Below are 20,261 nucleotides of genomic sequence, written 5' to 3'. Positions count from 1 at the left end.
GAAAGACTCAACTCAAGCTTTCAGAATAGAAACAGTGACCAGAATATCCTCTTCTGAATGCAGACCAACATCTATATTCAGATGTTAAGTCCATTTTGGAAGAAGAATATAAGCTTTCTAAAAGCATCTCAATTCCAGCACCCTGAGTTCAAGGCAGAAGATTATTTCATTAGCTTTGATATAGATGCTCTGTCTATTTACAGTAAAACTGATTAAAAAACCTCCACATTTTTTCCCAGGATCGTAGTAGTGACATGGGATGCCTGGAAGAAGCAACAAAGGGAACAGAATTTTGACCTGTTAGCCTTCTGGCTGATTTTTTCTTCCACCAAAAAAGAGGGACAGATACTCTTACTACTCAAACGAGCTCATTGATCTTGCTTTACCATTTTAGTTACTCCCAAAGAAAACTGATCCAGGAAGCCCCGCAATTCCAAAAGATCATCTGAAATCTTTGCCTATGTAACTCTCATTCTCTCTGGGGACTGGCTCTGTTGACTTATCCAATTTGGTTTGAGTTTGACTTTCACATAAGTGGCTAACACTAGAAATTTCCGCCATCCACTCAGTGTCCAATACATTACAAGCTCTGTTCTCAAGAGTACTTTGAGTTCCTACCCCCATCAATTTTCAAAGACGGCTACTGTGCATTTGTCGCTTTGAATAAGGATAGAAATGAGAACCAGAGATGGGAACCAGATGTCCCAAAGCATTCCCAATCACTCTCAATCTTACCCAATTTATATTTTCCCTCTTCAAGAGGTCTGGCTTCTTTTCTCCAGACAAACGTGGGGTGCTCGTCTTCAACCTATCTGCCACACCCTATGGTCTCTACTTGGATGGTCTCCATTAAATTTCCCTTTGAAAAAGGGTTCTGAAACAGATCCCTTGGATTGGAAGAGAAAATCTACAGAGAGCATAGCCAACTGTGAGACCTCACACCTTGGGAGCTCTTCCCCATATAAAACATAAATGCTTGAGACTAATCATTTAGCAGTAGCTATAAAATCAGAACCCAAGAATCAGACAGACAAGGTCCTGGAGAGGAACGGCCTGGATGCAGTTGTCAAATACCTTTCTTTAAAGCTCTAAATAAGACAGAGACACATTTGCATGTTTGGCAGTCCTACAGCGTCTCTGCTGCAGTTGAGAATTTCCAAAAACCTTTTTTGTAGGCAAGAAGAAGGCAGGGAGATCACTGAGTTGAGACAGAGATACCTCTTCCTCCAAGTTTCTCAGCATCACTGAGACTTGTAACAGCACTCAACCAACAAAAGCAACGTTAAGTGACAAACGTCCTTTCCTTTCTCTAAAAATAACATGTGGGAGTGAATTGATGCATGGACACATTTTGTTTCAGGACAAGTATCCAAAGGAAAATCAGCTCTTCACTAAAAGTAAGTTGGGGCTCCTAGAAACTGTTTAAGAGAGAGCCTATAGCACACAATGATTGTCACCATTTCTCACCCTTCTCCCTTCCCCTGCCATGCAGCAACAGCTTCTCCCATACAGTTCATTAGCAAAAGAAAACTATTACAGAAGTCACCTACAAAAGGTCAGAAGAGTTAATTACCTTAGAGCACCTCTGAGACTGTGAAACTTCTTCCTTCCTACAGCAAGTCTTCTGCCCCATCCCAACTCCACTGGCTGCAGCACCTTTAATATTTCAGAAAACCAGGGCAGTTTCCCTCACTTGTTATAATATCCCCTACTCTGAAGCTGCCACCCAACATGCAAAGCAATTTGGATAGCTGTAGCGGGAAAGTGGTGGAATAATACATGACTATCTACACTATATGTCCCAAGTGGATGCAGCTGATTTCTCTCATGAGCCCAATGTAATTTTTCATCCCTGACTGTGCTCTGAACCCCCTGGGCTGTTGTCAGAGGTCCCTACCTTTTTTGCAATGATTAGCAAAGAGGTCAAGCTGAATCGTACCTGTGGTTGAAAATTTTAATCATACATTATGGACCTCTGTGCACATAAAAAGAAATCTGGGGCACAGGGAAGGACGTGACCTAGCACATCAGTGTCAAAGGGGAGAAATAACTGCAGACAATCCACAAGAGTACTAGCGAGGCTTTGGCTCAAGTTGCCTGTGATCTTTAGCAGCAGCTGCAAAAAAATCAGGGCATAAAGACGGCACGAGCAAGTCTAAGGAGGGGCTCCCCCCCAACATGGGTATCAGCGTCCAGAACAGTCGGAGAAATTATACACCCCCAGAGAGCCCAGTGCTGCAGCTCAACCATCTGCCGACCAGCTCCCTCCCAGAAGAGGGAGGTTTCTCCAGGAAATGGGAGCTGAGCACTCTTTCCTTCACTTAGCCATCCCAATCCAGCAGTCTGCCACTGCTGGGGCTCATCCCATGCCCCAAAGCACCCTTCCCATTGCCTGGGGTTTTGATGCATTGGGCCATGCTTTGCTGTCAGAAAGACAGTGTGGACAGTGTGCTGTCCCAGTGCTTCCTGCAGAGCTGCCTTTGGACACTGCCAAAGGACAGAGTAAACATTTCACAGGGCTGACGTGATGCAGAGAAAAATTAATTTGGAGCTCCTGGTGAGCTCAGCTGGGAGAAGATAGCTGCCCCCACGGACCCCAGTCCCATGGGAACCCTGTAGGGCAAACTCAATGTGAAATCCCTTCTGAGTGAATCCAATAAGAGTAGGGCTAGAAATCCACACCTACACTTATTTGTTTGGTTTGTTTTGTTTTTTCAATCCTCATCTCAAAAGGAAGCAGAGCCACTTGTGCTTTTAGTTTTAAAGTCTCCAGAGTACATCAAATCTTGGCTGGGAAACTGTAAACAAAATCAAGACCAAAAAAAAAGACAAAAACAAACACTGATTATTCAGTAAGAGAGTCCTTGTGTCAATCTGCACTTCCCGCAGGCAGGGTGCCATGGCCCAAGTATGGAATAACTGTCACAGCATACTTCCCTATGCGGTCAACTGCTGCCAACTTTGTTACAAGCTCCCCCTCACCACTCCAATTAAAACAACAACAACAACAACAAAAACCTTTAAAAAAAGCACACACAAAAACCCCAACCCTGTGAGAGTAAATATTGGATTAAAAGAAACATTAGGATAAGGAGATGGAAACACTGGAGACAAAAATCTCTCACCGATGCTCAGATACTGCTGGCACACACAGATAAGCCTTGTGAAAGTTCAGATGCCGAATAATTGCCAGGACCCACTAGCTAGGATATCTGTCGCGTTGACAGTGTTCTAAGTCTCCTTTCACTTAATTTACAAAATGCAATGGGAGAGTAAATACTGGAACACTCTTAAGCCACAAGGGCTGGTAAAATGGCAAGCCTGATCTACATCTTATCCCAGAGAGTGCATTCTGCACCGAAAATTAAAACCAAGGACCCTGATCAAACCAGAGGATGACAGACAGCATAAACAATTATAGACCTCCTCCATCACTGAGGACATCTTCAAAGTAGTCTGTGAGAAGAAAAAGGAGAGCAAGACTGGGAGAGCTCAATTTTTTTCTCCCAAAGAGTATTTAAACAAGAACAAAATTACTTTTGTATTTCCTTTTGCAGAGTTAGCTGGTAAGAAAAATAATAGAAGTAATATCTCTATCTGGTAAAAGCTTTAAAAGCTGAAAAAGACTTGGATTCTCTCAGCCACCCACCATAACTGTTGCGTTTACAAGGTGAAAATAGACTTTTTGGGCATCTAATTCAAGTGAACAGGACTTTTTTTTTTTTTTTTTGCCTCTGTGATCTCTCAGTTAAAAGAAACAAGAAAAATCCAGGTCTCATCAGAACAGATGCTTTATCACGGAATTAATTTTATGGACTGAAGATATTTCACCTTATGGGCTGGCACCTTTTAAGTTCTGAATTGGCAAGAAGGCACCAGCTTGGTGTAGGGAGTCACTCAGGTGCTAATGAGAGCATTAATTGACAGATGGCATTCAAGATATTTCCCCCCGCACAGAAGACAGCTTCTTTACTGTAGCAGAGATCAGGAAAGCTTAATTCTTAACGAGCATACAATGCTTTGGCACAAAGGCAAGCCCAGTAGAAGGTAATGGGAAGGATTCAGGGTTTGCTGGGATGACCTCAGTCAAACATCATTAACAGGGTCAGGAGAAGCAAAGCCTATTTCAGAAGAAAAAATAATGTAAGGGCCACCATGATCAATCTATCCTGGCTTGTCAGAAAGAGAAAGCTTAGGCTGACCTCAGAAGCAATATGAGTTAGTACTACCAGCCTGACCTTGAGCTCTCATGTAACAATGGAGACTTTTTTTTTTTTTTTACTGTATTAATGAGCTTTCTTATCTGAGGCGGGGGAGGAAGGCTTATGGACCAGCTTGCACTTTACCTTCAAACCACTTACCTTACTCAGAAACTCAGTCAGGCACGATGCAGGGGAAAAAAAAAGACACTACCTCATCCATTGGGGATGAAAAAAAGGGTCAGATTGGTATATTGCCTATTTCTTTCCAATCTCTCTGTGCGCGTCTCATTCAGAAGGTGTGCAAGCCAACATGAAGCGTGTATTCTTCAGACCGTGGGCCAACTTGTGATCAGCCTGGCAGAGGCTCAAGGGCAACAAGCACCTTGAAAGGCCTGCCCTCTGAGCACTTCACTGCAGCAGAGCAAAATGACCAAAGAGCTGGAGATCCATGAATCATGACCTCAAGCTTTAACGCCCATGTTTTCTTTCCAATCCAGCCAGCAGCTTCCTGCATTGCTGGTGGGGACTGACCTTGAATTCCAGCCAGGACCAGTCATGAGGGAAGAAGTAATTCCTGGCTTCACCGAATTGGTGACAGCAAGGTCCAACCTTTGCAGAGCCCTGGGAGAGAGGAAACAAAACACCGAGCCTTGCCCTGCTTTTCCTTGTTATCATACCATGAGAAAACCTGCTCACCTACATGGGGCTACAAAGAAAAGGAGGACGTTTTACATTAATGGGCCCTGAATAAGACCATAAAACAGGAAAAATAAAAAAATTGGTCTGATCACACCTCCAGAGTGAAGTTCATACTCCCACAGTCAGAAAGGGAGCAAAGACTGCTGGCACACGAGTCCAACACTATGCACATATAGGCTTGCCTGCTCAGCTTCACTTTCAGCTACAACAAGTTTTCTGAATGCAGACACTGCCCAAACCCCAAGCAATTCTGTGGCATACCTGTGTGGCCATTCAGGAGTGTTGATAGTGAAGAAGAGGAAAAAGAAAATAGAAGAATCAAAGTCCTCTGATCTCTATCTTCACCTTTGCATGGGTGACATGAGAAGACATCCTTTCTACATTACAACCATGGTTTTATTTGAAACCGTAAGAACAAAAAATATCCAGTTAGTAAAAAGTGGTCTGGTCAAACTGCTGGACTGAACAGTCTGAAATACAAGTCACGGGAGATTTCCACATCCCTAAAAGATACAGCTAAGACTCTCATAGAAATTGAGGACAGCAGAGGAAGGTCAGCACCCCAGAAATTCATGTTCCCTACCACTCACTTGCCCATCCCACAACCTTTCTCCAGAGCTCAAATGTGGCACTGAGACCACCAGAATGAACAGGCTGAAGAAATGCTTAGTGGAGACAACAGGGTTCTGGTATAATTTAGGGCCTTTCCTCCAGCATGGCAACACAACGTCAGGACAGGAGGTTCTCCAGCAGAAGGGCTGCTTGATCTTACAAAAGAAATCTAATTGGCATTGTTGGATACCACAGAATCTACCATCCTCCCAGCTGAACTCCTAAACTGTTTGTGTTCAAGGCTGGATATCAGGAAAAGGTTCTGCACCAGAGGGTGGTGGGTATGGAACAGGCTCCCCAAGGCAGCAGCCAGGGCCCCAGGCTGCTGGAGTCCAAGGAGCGTCTGGACAGAGCTCTCAGACATATGGTCTGATTTTTGGTGGTGCCATGTGGAGCTACAAGTCAGATTTGATTATCTTTATGGGTCCCTTCCAACTTGGAATATTCTGTGATTCTAGGAGAAGACTTAGCTCAGAGAAACCAAGGCTGTCAGTAGCTAAGAGCATTCCAGTCCTGCTCCGCATCTTCTTCCATCTTGCCTTGAGCAGTCTTCCATGGAATAAACATTGGAGAAGCTGGAAGGTGAGCTGGCAGACATGCCGTATCCCATAGAGAAGCAGAATAGGAACAGCTATGGAGCGAGGCGATGTCTCCAGGGAGGCTGAGAGAATGGAGAGCTGATGTGGGCTGTCTAGTCTAATAAGGGATCACACCACAGGAGCATGTGCTGGCTTGACAGAAGCAAGTGCAGCCACTTAACCTGGACATGACAGCAGAAGTGGGAGTGTTGCTTTGCTACCCCAAAAAAAAGGGAGCACAAAGGAAGAAGGAGAAGCCACAAGGTCACCACAGCTGCTTACCCTGCTAGGGAGGTTCCAGGTCTGCATGTGCAAACTTCTCACCCTAGCCATGACAGAAAAACTGGGAACCAGGCAAGTTTTCAGCTTGGGCTCTTTAGTACTACAGTCACCAACGCATGGATTAGATGGAGATGCCCTTTTACCTGCTGTGAGCCAATGTGTGCTGCCTTCTGTCTCGTATAGACTCATTTCCCTCATGTGAGAGCCATGAGGCAGTAGGTGTGCTCCCTCAAAGAGGAAGCCAAATGTAAGAACTGAACTCACCTCACGAGCCAATATGGCAATAGGGCATACTTTAGCTTTCTTCAGCTGCCCATAGTCCATGCTTTTCCTATGATTCTGCTTTTATCTAGCAGTCACCCTAGCACCCTTTGCACAACACAACAGCTGAGAGTGACTTGTTTGTTTATTGTTTTGCTGAGAGAAGACAGAAAAGAAGAAGAGATACTGGAACTGATAGAGCACTGTCCCGTATCAGCCAGCTCTGAAAAGGCTCTTCCCTTTGGCTGGCAAATGCTGGGGACAGTCAGGAGTGCTGAGATAAGTGTCTATTTGATCTTCTCTCCCCATTCACCCTGAGTTTCTCACTGTTTTATGTTCACAAACCGCCAAGGCAGCTAATCAGTGCTCTGTGACCCCTGTTAATTGGGCTGTGAGAGAGAAAGGCAGCGCTGGCAGGAGAAATCACACATACCTGTTACTTTGAACTGTCTTGCCATTTTCCATCTCCCTGCTTGCAGCAGCTCCAAGCACCCTTCTGTGAGCCAGCGCTGCTCTATTTTCATCACCAACCCCAGAAACAGCAGGAGAGGCCACGAGTGTTATGTGTAGTTGTCCTACCTCTAACACCTCAAGGTACAAGGAGACTACAAAGAGGAATGCTGTATCTTCACCCTACCTCCTTTCACGTGAGAAGGTACAAGTGATTTTTGAAGAAGGAAATACAATCCAAAGGCAGTGATGACTTTTCTTCCATATATGCCAACCTGTTCCTCACTATCTTTATCTGCCTCCTTGTTGCTCTGTCTCCACTTCAAAAACAAGAAAACAAGCAGATGCCCAGCATCCATTTCTCTGTCTCAGTATAACAGCAGCCTAATTGGCCAAGTAAGCTGGAGAAAGAAAGCAGTTGGTGTGAAGATGTAAAGCGCTGAAGGACAGAAGGGTTGGGTTTGTCATGTCTGGTGGGTTACGCAACACTTGAAGGATGAGGAATACATGTATGGCTAATTACATACACACTGGCTGCATTTGAGCTATAGGCAGGAACAGGGGTCGTCTGCATGCTTTTGTTGTTTGATTAGGGAAGGGAACAAATAAGAATATAAACAGCAACAAAACCAGAGCAGCCAGAAACATACCAAACAATAGCTGAAAATGTACGGTGGCAAAGGAAGAAAAGCCCTGGATGTGAAAGGGATGAGGACAAGAATGCATACACTGCTCAGACAAAGTAACAGAATATTAATGAGATAAAATAAAACTTACTTAAAACATAACTCTTTTTCACTGCCAGCACAACCCTTTGCTCAGGGTTGAGTCTCCATGAAGGGAAAATTTATGCTCTCAGTACAAACAAAATTTTGGTCAAGAGGTACAGTCAACAGGAACTCCCTCCCCCATTACTGATGCTGCAATTCGACTGAAAACTTATAATTGCAAATCAATGGTTTTGGATAACTGGGATAAAAAGGGGAAAGAAAACTAATTTTGCTAAAAGATCCTGAAACCTCACTGTGGTGAGCACATAGTTGTTGCTAAGTAAATATGTGAAGACATATGTGAATCAAAGTAGCAATAGATACACAGAAAGTATTATTGGCCTTTAAGGTTTACAAGGAGGTAATTTGAGACAATTTTAAAAATCTTTTTTCCCACCCCCCTTAATTGTAGTACTGCATAAATATTATTGATTTGTGCTGCCTTCCACAAGTATTCCTGAGTTTGATTCAGGTTGACCATGTTCAAACTAAAGGTGTGTTGAAACTTACCTGCTCAGCTTTGCCATATTAACTCCACAGATATTATGTACTCCACAGTTTATCCAGTTTTACCATTAAGATACAACCCTGAAATCATTAGCCAAAAGTTGCAATCATGAATCAGTTGCCTTCAAGTGTGAGGTACAAGCCAGAAGATGAGCAAGAAGAGGTTTAAACTCCAAGTGGAAATTATTCTCAACAACAACTACTATGCATTTGTCTACCACCACGTTGAAACATGCATCACAGCTCCAGCATGTGCCCAGGAAAGTAGATAATATTGAAGCTAATTTTTTTTTCTTCATGCCTAAAAATACAAATCTCATTTCCTTAAGATACAGTCGAAATTCTAACCTAGGCATCTGGAAAGGTCTACAGACCTTCAGAAAACTCCTGGAAGGATGGTCTGTCAGATATCCTGCTTGAGTGGGAAGACGACTTGAGTGTCTGCCAAGCAATGAATGGTTTCTGCTTCTTTATCAGGAGCTGCACTAAGAGCAAATATCATTCCTGGAAATGAGCACTGGATATTATAAAATAACTGTTTCCAAAAAAGTCTGTTAATTGATGGAGGCAGAATACTAGGCACTGAATAACATGGGATGATCACTTTGGTGCCCAGTTCTTCAGTCACGGAGGAGACAAGACGCACACCCCCAGCAGTGTCAGATGCTCATCCTTGAAGAATCAATCTGTTTAGCCAAGGGAGCCCAAGAAAGAGGCACTGCCAGTTACTGAAGTTTTACCCAGAAAGGAAGGCAGAGTTGGTAACAGTGTGGTACCATCCTGCACTATGTTCAAGGTAGAAAAGTACCAGAAAATGACATTTCACCCAAGCCCATGCAGAAGGTTAATGATAGATCAGAAAAATTTTCTGCATCATACCTGAAGTAAGCTTGGTGTCTAGGTGGCATGTAATTCTGAGGGATGTCTCAAGAGAAAAGTCTAATTGTATGCCATCTCTTATTGTGTGATGACATTGATCTTGGCTGAGGAAAGGACAGGGAGAATGGTTTTCATTAAGCAATGAACTCCCTGGAAGGTTAGCAAATAGGGCTGGAGAGCTGAGGAGAGTCAGAACTCAATGCTTCCTTACCCAAAGAGATCCATCACTGCAGCTAGACTGGGAACATAATTTTTCCCTGACAGCATGCTAAGTAAAGTGGAAGGAATCTCCTGAGACTCCAAAGTGCACTTTTCTGCTAGGATCAAAATCAGAAAAACACGCTACAGAATGTCAAGAGGAAGAAGAGATGTCCAGAGGCTCAGCATCAGCACCAGGACGTGTGCTGAAGGCACTGGTGCACATGCTGGTACCAATGATCAGGAAGGTAAGCAATGCAATGCCATGATGACCAGCGCTAAGATTAGAATACGGGTGCACTAGGCAGAGAATACACTAATCTGTAGGACACAGCTGGTCTCCTGGTGAAACATTAGATCACCAAGAGAAGATTAAGCAGCACTGATGCCAAACTGGAGACTTTACAAGCACAGCAGCAGGCAGTAGGGTTGATGACACTGAGAGACTTAATGGTATCAGTAAATTATGTCTGAGACACACCAATTCCCAGGGTTAGTTTTAGAGCTTAAGGAGCAGTTCCTAGGCCTCAAAACAAAACTATCCTGGACAATTCTGAGCACAATTCAACAAAGGGAAATTCCTTCCTTTCACAGATAGGAGGCTGGATTTATTAAAGGGAGTCAGACAAAGCTGGAAGGAAAGTGCTGATCCTGAAAGGCCCTGATGAGCAGGTGAGAGAGAAACTCCCCCAGTCACAGCACAAATGGTTGCCTCCCATCACGGATGGTTGCCTCCCAGCACCCTTCAGGAATCTGGAATGCTGCATTCTTCTCCACGCAGCTCTTCCCATCTCAGGCTTATCAGGCATTGAGGATGGGAATCACTCATAGGCATAATGATGCCACAGCACAGACAGCATTTGAAGCCTGGGGGCTTCCTCATTGCTACTCTGTCAAGTACTTTGGGCTTTGAATAACAAAAGGCTGCCCCTTGAGGGATCAAAAAGAAGAAAAAAGAACCAGTGCTAGAAGTATTTACTAACTAACCAAAGAACTATCCACAAGTTATTAGACACAATAAAAAGGGAGAGAGAAGGATCTGGGTGCTCAAGACGGAAATGAGTACCTCTAGAAAAGCTAGCTCTGTCCATCCGTGTCAGTGGCGATGCTGGGGAGACTGGGAGGCCAGCCAGCTATGACTTTGAAGGGCTTGGTTAAGAGAGGCTTGGATTCACATAGGCTGGATGCATAGCCAGTTCCTATTTATCTGACCTGGAAGAGATGTGCAGCCCTTCAAGGAGGAAATCTCTGCTGCCGCACAGACACAATTATGTATGAGAATTACTGTGCTCTGACCACACTGCCTCCAGGTGCACAGCTTGACTCTTAGTATTGAGTTATTTCCTCTTCTTTTTGTGGCTTACTCTACGAGACCTTGGCAACCAACCACACACTGCGCATGCTCAACAACAGGCCTCTCCAAAAGTGAAGACATGAATATTAAGGCATAGTACCTTCTGTCTCAGTACGGATGAACAAAGCTTTCTGGATGCTCAAGGATAATGGAACATACCTAGAGCCTGACTTTCACCTGCCGACCTGATACAACAGCAAACACTTTGGTCCATTTGTTGTGGCACTTCATTTCTCCCACCAATTACCTTAAAAGCACCACCCAGGCTTCAGTCTGTGCTTTCTGATTTTCATCTCTATACCTTTTTCTTTATCCTACTGTTATTTGATGGTGATGCTCATTCCAAAGAGAAGCAGATCAACTCCTGGGAGCTGGAGCTGATCAGCTTAAGAAAGACACAAATACATCTCTTATATTCTGAAAGAGCAAATAAGAATGATGCTCACTGTGCTTCACATTTAGACTAGAAGAGGATCATTACTTACTATTCATTCCTGGAACCTTGAAGAACAAGAGGAACCAGCTTAATGCTGCATTGTTCATTCTTAGTGCTCATCAACAGCAACCACGCTTCCAAATTATAGCCATAAGGAAGCTCAACAGTGTTGCTGCACTGTAAACTATTCTGATTGTTTAGGGATTGTAGAGAGGACCTTAGGGTATTATAGTGATGATGAGCACCGAGGAGAAGCTGGACTTACTGTGTTGATGATTATAGGGAAAAAGGACACATTTGTGTATTATGGCACAAACGCATTTGAAACAAATCCTTATTTGCCTTGCTGCTCATAGAAAGATACAGTTAATGTGAGAGAAGAGAGTCCTTTCTGAGGCAAAAAACAGCTGGCATAGTGGTGGTTTTCAAGCAAACAAGCTTAGCGGATTCTTGTCCTAGAACCAGCCCTACAATATTTTGGGGGACAAGAAGTAAGAACAAGTTTTTACAGATAAGCAAGTAGATCTTCAAAAAGACTATTTGTGTATTTGTTTCAGAACAGGGTTTTCCTCTTTCCTCCAAAAGTTTAAACTACATACGCTGGTTGAGTAAAAAGGAAACGGAGTAAGGATAGAAGATAGAAGAAACTAAAAGCAAGGATGATTTTGAACAGAAACTGATTGTAGTAGATTCATAGTTGTCCAGTACCTACCTCACATGTTCATCAAGCTCACTGGGGATAAAAGGCTCCAGAAAACAAACTTCTACAATACTCATCCTGGGGCCAAAGACTGGTTTCAGAGCCTCACTGAGGTGCTAGGAGGTGACCTAACAGCACAGATATGCTAGAGCAAAAATCCTGTACCAGTGGTTTGGAACATCACTATTTTGAAATGCAAGACTCAGAAGTGAGGACAGAGGTTTTATATAGAGAGGACTTCTACATCCTGTCCCTTTTTCTCCATCATTCTTTCTTTGTCTGCTTCCTTCTGCCTGAACATCAGACTTTTTCCACATGCTTTCTCGATTTATTTCCTTGTCATCACTTTCTTCCTCCTCTCGGCAGTGTTTGGTTTGCAATATCAAAAACTTAAACACACAGCTGTCCATTTCAAATTTGAAACAATGACAGCAGCATTTGGCATCATTGCACTTACCAGGGCCCTTCACTGTCTGTTCTTTATCCAGCCTTTTAAGTTCAGCCACCTATTCCTTCCTGTTAATACTTTGCATAACTCCCTCTCCCCAGCTATCCAATCTATTCATCTCTCATCCATCTGCCGTGACAATAATGCAGTTTTCACACACAGTATCTTTCCCACCACATCTATGGAATAGCACATCCAGAGTATACAACCAACTTTTCTTCAAATTCTTCTTTAAAGATTCATTTTATCCATCTGAGAATCAAAGACGTTTACTTAGCTTTATTTATACTCAAACTCTCTTTAATTTTATTCTACTGTACTACTCATTAATCACTGAATGACCATGTTATTTTACTGCTGTAATCTCATCCTTCCTTTCCCAACTGCCTCATTTTCACTTTTTACCCTTTAAAAGCCTCACCTTGCGTGGCTTGGCTATTATTACAATGAATACTAATATTAGATTCAAGATGAGCAATGCAGCCACTTCATCTCCCTTGCCCCCTCTGGATATCTCCTGCTTTGATGATACTGGGTCAATTTGAGAGGCCATCCACCGATCCCCACGATGTACGCAACGCAGCACTTGTTAAAAGTCAGACAGTAAATAATGCTGATCTTGTTGATATTCACTTGGCATTCATGAATATGAGTCTGACTTAGTGAGGTGGTTTGTGACAGGGCCATTGAAACAGTTGTTGTAATCGAGGTCACTGGCACAAGTGCAAGCATTGGCTGTAAACTCTTTCCCAAAGGTATTGTTCCCCAGGTCTGCCGTGACAGAGCTGAGACTGTCTGCCCCAGATATCCCCAGATATTACGGCACCAACTGAGGCTTTGGATCCATTCAGACTGTCACGGTACGTCAGCTTAGCTATTTCTGCAGCCTGGTTCATCACAGTATCCATGAGTTTGAAAACCTGGCACTGGTTTACCAGCTATCCCAGACAATTTGCAACTTTATTCCCTACACCAAACCGATATACAGCAGTTTCTGTAAGGATGCAGCTCTGCAGAGTCATCTGCAAAGGAGCAATTTCAAGATGTAAAGCATTTTACTGAAGGCACTTCTACCAAAGCACCCTTTAAAGACAAAGTGCACATAGAATAGAGCAAGGGTGAACAGAAAATGACAAAGCAAAAACAAGAAGTGAAATAGTCAGAGCTATTAAACACAAAAGCAGGCATTCTGCCCGGATGGGTAAGATGATTTCAGATTATCCCTTATCTTTTTCTGATGATCACTCAAATACCTGATTACAGAACAAGCATTAGAAAATCAGTAAGAGCAGAGGCAGTATTCTGGATTGTCAGTTCAACAGAGAGGGAATATAGTTCTTCAGTCGTCACACTGAGAGTCTCAGTGCCTCAAATAAGGATAGGAAAGAAGTAATTCAAAAAAATGAGGGCAGGGAAGAAGTTAGGAAAGTCCTCATTAGAGCAAAGCAAGCACAAACTACAGGCCAGAGACTCCAAGGTTAGTTTATAGATCCAGAAAGAACTGAAGGTGGGCACAAAAAACATTATCCACTTAGGAAGAAAAAAATTCCAGTGCATTAGGGGGGGAGCAAATAAAAAAAAAAATAATAATTGAGGTTCTTGAGTAAGCAAAGGCTTTCTGTGGTGCTGTGAGTCAGTTATCTAATTTTCAGTAACCATGATGGACCAGTCTTCCAAGATAAAAGAAGCAAAGTCTCATGGGGCACAGCAAGAGCTGTGAGATTGTTTTGTTCCTCTCCTCACTTTCTTGCACCTTCGTCTGTGTTGAAAAAATAAAAAGTGATACATGTTATAAGAAAAAGTAATTCAAATGTTCTTTCAAGAGACAATAGCTGCATGTAAAACATTTCCCAATGAGAAGCATGATGAAGTCATTGAAATTTTTTATGCCATCGCATTGAAAAGTAACAAAAATGCAACAACGGAGTTGTTGCTTCACCTAAAGAAATGTCAAACAGTGGGAGTTTTTTTCTGGATTATTTTAGTTGAGTGTACACATCCATGTCACACCATCACTTCTGACGTTAAAACAGCTGCAGAAGGCTCCTGCTGTGGCCTTTGCTGTTAGCTGAAGCTCTGATCTTCCTGTCTTGATACAAGTCATCAAGTCACATTTCCTGCTGGAAGTAAAGTGGCAGTCCCTAGGGACTATGCAGCTGCCCAATTTGTATCAGAGAGATTCTGAGTCAAACATGACTGCTTTTAATAACAGCTCTAAAAATTTGCTGTACAAACCCCTAAATTCTATAAAGAGTTCTCTACCTTGCCACTCCCTGCTTTCCAGGCAGCTGCATTTTGAAACAATTAAAAGAAATATAGACACTTCAAGGTCGGTGCACAAATGCTAAAGGTTGGAAAAACATATGGGTAAACTCACTAACATCAAACCAAATTGTGCCTATAGCATAAGACTGGGAAGAGAGATCATAGAAAAAGGCTTCAAGAGTACCCGTTATTCTATGGTTAGTACTTAGATAGTATGGATGCTACGTGAACAATATTAAGAGCATTAACAAAACAACAAAAGCTGCACAAAAATATTTTGGATCAGAAGGGCGAGAGGAGAGAAAGAGAGAAATTGTTCTGGGCAAGTGCTTTGCCTGCCTGTTGCCAAACAAGGACAGCTATTGGGTCATTGCTAAAGATGCTGGAAAACAGAAATGCAGGCTACCATCTCTTAAGTCCTGTACTTCTACAATGCTTAATGTGTTAAGAATCAGGTCAACAAAGAGTGCTCCCAACTGTTGTGATTATGATATATAACAATTTGGAGACTAACATATGGCATCCCAGTAAATTATATCCTTAAAGGAAGTTCTAAGTTACAAGACAGTCAAGGCTCCTTAACCATCAAACCGAGTGAAAAACAGTCTCTCTTGTATGCAAGTCTGTCATAAAGAATATCAAAACCAAAGGAAAGCTGCAAAACACACTGCTCTACTTCAATACCAAGAATCACAGAATCCGATAGAATTATTTATCTTATTCTCCACACCCCCCCCAGTAATAAGCAAATCAACTTAGACTATGTTAAATTGTGTGTTAGAAGGGCTCTCAGCTAGGTTCCACTTCCAAAATTAATTGAGAGCACATTATAATTAGCAAAGGTATGTGACAGTTTTATACCCCTTTATGATACATGATTAAAGCCAGGCAACCCGGCTCACCAGTAAGTTCTGCATGCCGTCAAAACAGATGTGACAAGGACTGCAATCTATTCCCAGACAGACTGTGAGGAAGCATAGACAGATAACATTTTGCCCATCAAAGAGGTAAGACTACAAAACTAATTAAACCTCAAAAACCCTCTGAGAAGTAGGTAAACTACATTTTATATGAAATTTTATTAAGCATCTTGTGCATGAGCCTCAGTATTCCAGCCCCAAACTGAGGATGAAAGCAAGCTCCTACCTTCCCCTCATGGGTGCAAAAGGGAGCAATGTTTACAGCCTAAAGATTAACAGCTCAGAGCTTCAGCATAAGGATGCAGAACACAAATGACTGTAGAAATTGCTACTGTAATGCCACTGTGATGGTCTATGAGACTGCTGATTTTTCCCACGCAACACACACACCTCCTAGCTGTCTGTAACAAAAAAATATGGAGTGCTGGTTTATCATAAAAAGACAGATCTAAGCTCATCTTCCACACAAGTTCTGCCTCTTACACTTGCACATTTTTGTCCACTGAGCACTCAAAAGGTCAATTAGAGGCTCAACTCTTTACTGTTAACTAGGGACAAACTGAGTAGATTAGGAAAGCTGAGCACTGGCCAAGGCTCTTGAGCTCAGAGTAGAAGGAACAAAGGTGATCGAAATAAATCTTAAGGAACAATGAGAACTTTAGGCTTTAAAAACACAAGGTTATTTTGAATAAATATTCCATGGCTGGTTGCATAAGCATAAAACAAGCAGCAGGTCAACTTTGTTCAAGTATATCCAGGCCATCATTTTTCATTTATCTACAGTTTTTTGGCTAAAAATCAGTTTAAGATTAGACTAACTAGACTAGGATTAAGCCTAAGGTTTAGACTGAATCTTAATGCCTCTTTATTCATAACATCCTTTTGCATATGGCACCTTTCCTTCTGTTTCCAGCCTCCTTCCTTATTGCTTCTCCTGCAGTGCTTCAGAACCCTCCTTGCCAGAGGTCCAGTAATTCCAGTTTTCCTGATACTCTCCTTCCCAATGCTATTCCCAATGCTTTGCTCCTGCTGTGCTTCATTCCCCAGGTCCTCTGGGAAAAATACATTTCTTGTTATTCCCCTGTCCATTCATTAGCCCCATTCTACAGGAGGTGCTGCTGAAAGGCTGAGCTGGCTTCCCTTCAGGGATCTCATGTTCTCCTTAGCACAATCTTTTGGGAAAGGCGTAAGCTCTCTATTTCCCACATCACTTCTTACATGCAGATGGACAGAGCAACAGTTGTGAAGGTACTAGGCTGAACAAAAACATGCGTGGGTTACCACTTCTTTTTTCTGCAGTGGCATTACCTCCTTTCATCTTTTGCAGCTCAGATTTAAGCAAGCCTATATTTACATGCATACAAACTGGTACCTATACACAGTATTGAATCCCTACACACCGCTGAGCTGCCAGGTGAGTCATGTTACTGTACGTGAGAGCATACGCACGTGTACATGTGTGAAACACCCCAAAAGACAAACAGCTTGCCAACAACTCACTCATGAATCATGCCTGATTTTTCTTAATTAAAATAACAGAGAAAGGGGAGTCAGTTAAACAGTGCAACTGCTAAGTGAACACTCTTAGGTCTTGAGAGTTTAGGAGAACCTTAGAATGCTGATTTCATCAAATTTAGCAAAGACAAATCTTCCTCTGTTCCACAAAGGTGAATAGATTGAAGGTATGCAAAACACTTGAACTACACACTGGAACTGGAACTAAACAACCAGCATGAACAAATAAACTTGGCACGTTTATAAGCAGGATTACATTGCTCTGTGACTACTTTGATGAAGGAGGTGTATGTTATTGTCGTCACTTTACAATCAAGCTTCTCACCACATCGATTTCATTCAGAGACACTAAACACAGTACAGTTGCCTTGTTTAGGTCCTGAAATCCACATGGGCCAATTGTCAACCCAGCAGTGCAAGAAAACATACTTTTGGGGCATACTCACACACACACACACACAATCAGTTGATTAAAAATAATGTACAAACACCTATGGTTATGCCCATGTATTTGCCTAAGTACCTCTTCTAAGCAACAGCAGCTGTTGCCAAGTTGTCTTTTTCTCCCCAGTTATGCTTTCTTATTAACATGATTCACAGTAGATGAACAAATAAAGAGCACTGTTATCACTGGGAGCACATTTCATTGCGGGAACAGTGATCATCCAAAGAATGATGTTCTACAACAGACTCATTTCAGAAGGCTACTTTAGGTGGATACTAACAAAGTGTACTCTTGATGTTTCAACATCCGGAGACATGTGAAAGCACTTTCCAGCATTCTGCAACTGAACTGCTTCCAATGCTCCTCTTATTTCCAAGAAAATTACAGTTCTCTCTGTAAAGCAGTGGGGTCTTCCATGCAAGTGAAATGGCTTGTGGACCAGCAAGTTTTATTCTAAGCAATGCATAGAAAACATAGAAAACATGGAATCACAGAGTCATTAAGGTTGGAAAAGACCGCTAAAATCATCTAGTCCAACCATCAGCCGATCACCACCATACCCACTAAACCACATCCCTCAAATGTGTAATGATTTAAACACTTACTGTGGTATTATTAAACTGACCAAATAAGAGTTTGGAACACAAAAGCAGACGTTCTCTGTATGTGTTAGCACCACAGCAGAACATCAAACAGATTTACATGGGATCTGAATATTTTTTTCTCCCAAAGAAGTTTGCTTAACAGCGGGTCCATCAAATCAGTAACCTGCAACTCAGCCCTTGAAGAACTGGAATTCCCTTCCACTTAGTGAAGAATCTAGCCTGATTGCTAGTTACTGCTGATCACTGCTATGTCATCACTCCAAAGCTGTGAAATATCCCTATGACTGTTAATTAGCTCCCATGCAAAGCACTTAAGCCACAGAGCGAGGTTACTCACGTGATGTCTCTGCGCTGATAGCAACCTTGAAGAAGGCAGGCGATCAGGTCACTGATAAACTCCACATCATCCCGGTGAAGAGCAGCTTCCAGTTCCTAATGAGTTAAAAAAAAGAGAGAAAAAAAAATCCAGCCATCAAACTAATTCCTCAAAATATACTGTTAGCTTATCAGGACCAAGAAGAGTAAGCAGCCTAAAATACATGTACAGGAGGAAGGCATATGCTGGGTAAGCCAAACGTCCCTATCATTAAGAACACCGCTATTACCACTTCTTCACTTCAAGAGTTTACATGAGGACCTGGAAAGGGTTTTAGTGAATGACACTTTTCAGCTTTCCTCTGGAAACACAAAAATATGGTTCAGTCAGGTTAAGATGCTATGGCCTAATAAGAAATACATGATTTCTCCTGTGTTCTGCTGATGGGCATGAATCAACAGTTTAGTTCTTCTTTATTTTCTACTCACTATGACTAGTGAGTTCATCTCACCCAAAAAGCCACTCATAAATTGGAATTTTAGACAGGAAGGCAGAAAAGGCTGAAAGCTAGCAAGAAAATGCCTCAAAGAAATAATCAAAATGCCTGTTTTTAATTTATTTCTCTTCACTTTTTTTCAAGAAGGTAGAAAGAAGGAGTGGAGGGGTATCCAACCAACCTCACGACCCTACCTGAAACCCCCAACCCCTGACAGAGCAGTGGAGAGTATTACAGCTTATTTCAGCACAGTAGAGGTTGCATAAAGGTGTGCTGCATAAACTCACTGATAAAAAAGATAAAATTCTGAAACGTAGATATTTAGTATTTTCACAGAATCATAGAATCATTAAGGTTGGAAATACCTTTAGGAACATCTAGTTCAACCAATCACCTATTCTCTTAACGTGTGCAAAATGCTTGGTTTTCACCAAGAGATTTCAAGCCTTACTTTCAAAATGTCACCGAGTTAGCTACAGTTGTGTTCATTTTCCAGAAAATTACTCACAGTATGAAAAATCCAGTTACTACTACAGTGATCACCAGCAATTAACTTAGCAACAAGATTCGATATTGAAAAATAACAGAGCCATAAGAAGCTATTCTTTTTGAGTTTCAAGTAAATAATGGATTGAATACAAACTCCTACTTGAATGTTACTCAAAAGATACAAATGGCTAAGCTAATGGCTATAGAATAAAGGTTAATGACCAGAGAATAAAGGATAAACACTTTGGCACTTACCCAATAAAGAAGAAAAATGCTTTTTTATTAGACCTCAGTAATGACAGTAATAAAATTATTGATAATAGATTGCAGATTAAATGCTGTTTATAGATTATTATTTTTTTACTGGAAATGTATTAATAGCATAGTTTCATTATGAACACCACTCTTATTTACCTTTTGCAGAGTACCCAGAGTGCTTCATAAGCAGAAGCCTGACACCTGCCCTGTGAAGAATGTATTAAACACATCTATTACGGGAAATCTTGAGGCAGAGAAAGAACAAGGGACAGCCTAAGCCTAACACAGCATCCCTGCTGTGAGCTAGAAAATGTCCCAAGAATCTCAGTTCTGGCCTCAAGATGACTATTCTGCCTAATGAGAAGTTGATGCAAAAAGTACAGTTACTGCTTGCCATCACTTGTGATGTTATTACTATATAAACAGCAATCATGCTATGTAAATAATAATCACCGAGTGAATTCTCTTGGTAATCAGCTAGTATTTTGGAGGCATTGACTTATTCTGTTTGTGAAGGACTTTGGCAGTCATCTGCCCTCTAACAAAACACACTTGAGAGGAGAAGAATAACTTAAA

General features: G+C 42.0%; 1 protein-coding gene across 1 annotated transcript in view; it reads right to left on the bottom strand.

Annotated features, from left to right (window-relative positions):
- Window positions 1-18,554, bottom strand: part of LOC100547920 (cat eye syndrome critical region protein 2) — a 41,321-nt gene extending 22,767 nt beyond the window's left edge. The window contains exon 1 of the mRNA XM_031555061.1: window positions 18,464-18,554. The gene's annotated coding sequence lies outside the window, so the exon portion shown is untranslated. The remainder of the gene's footprint in view (window positions 1-18,463) is intronic.
- Between the last annotated feature and the right edge of the window lie 1,707 nt (window positions 18,555-20,261).

This window comes from Meleagris gallopavo, chromosome 1 (assembly GCF_000146605.3).
Source record: "Meleagris gallopavo isolate NT-WF06-2002-E0010 breed Aviagen turkey brand Nicholas breeding stock chromosome 1, Turkey_5.1, whole genome shotgun sequence".
In the NCBI taxonomy this organism is placed as follows: Eukaryota; Metazoa; Chordata; class Aves; order Galliformes; family Phasianidae; genus Meleagris; species Meleagris gallopavo.
Note: the sequence above shows the minus strand (reverse complement) of the source record. Positions and strands in the feature narration are given on the sequence as shown.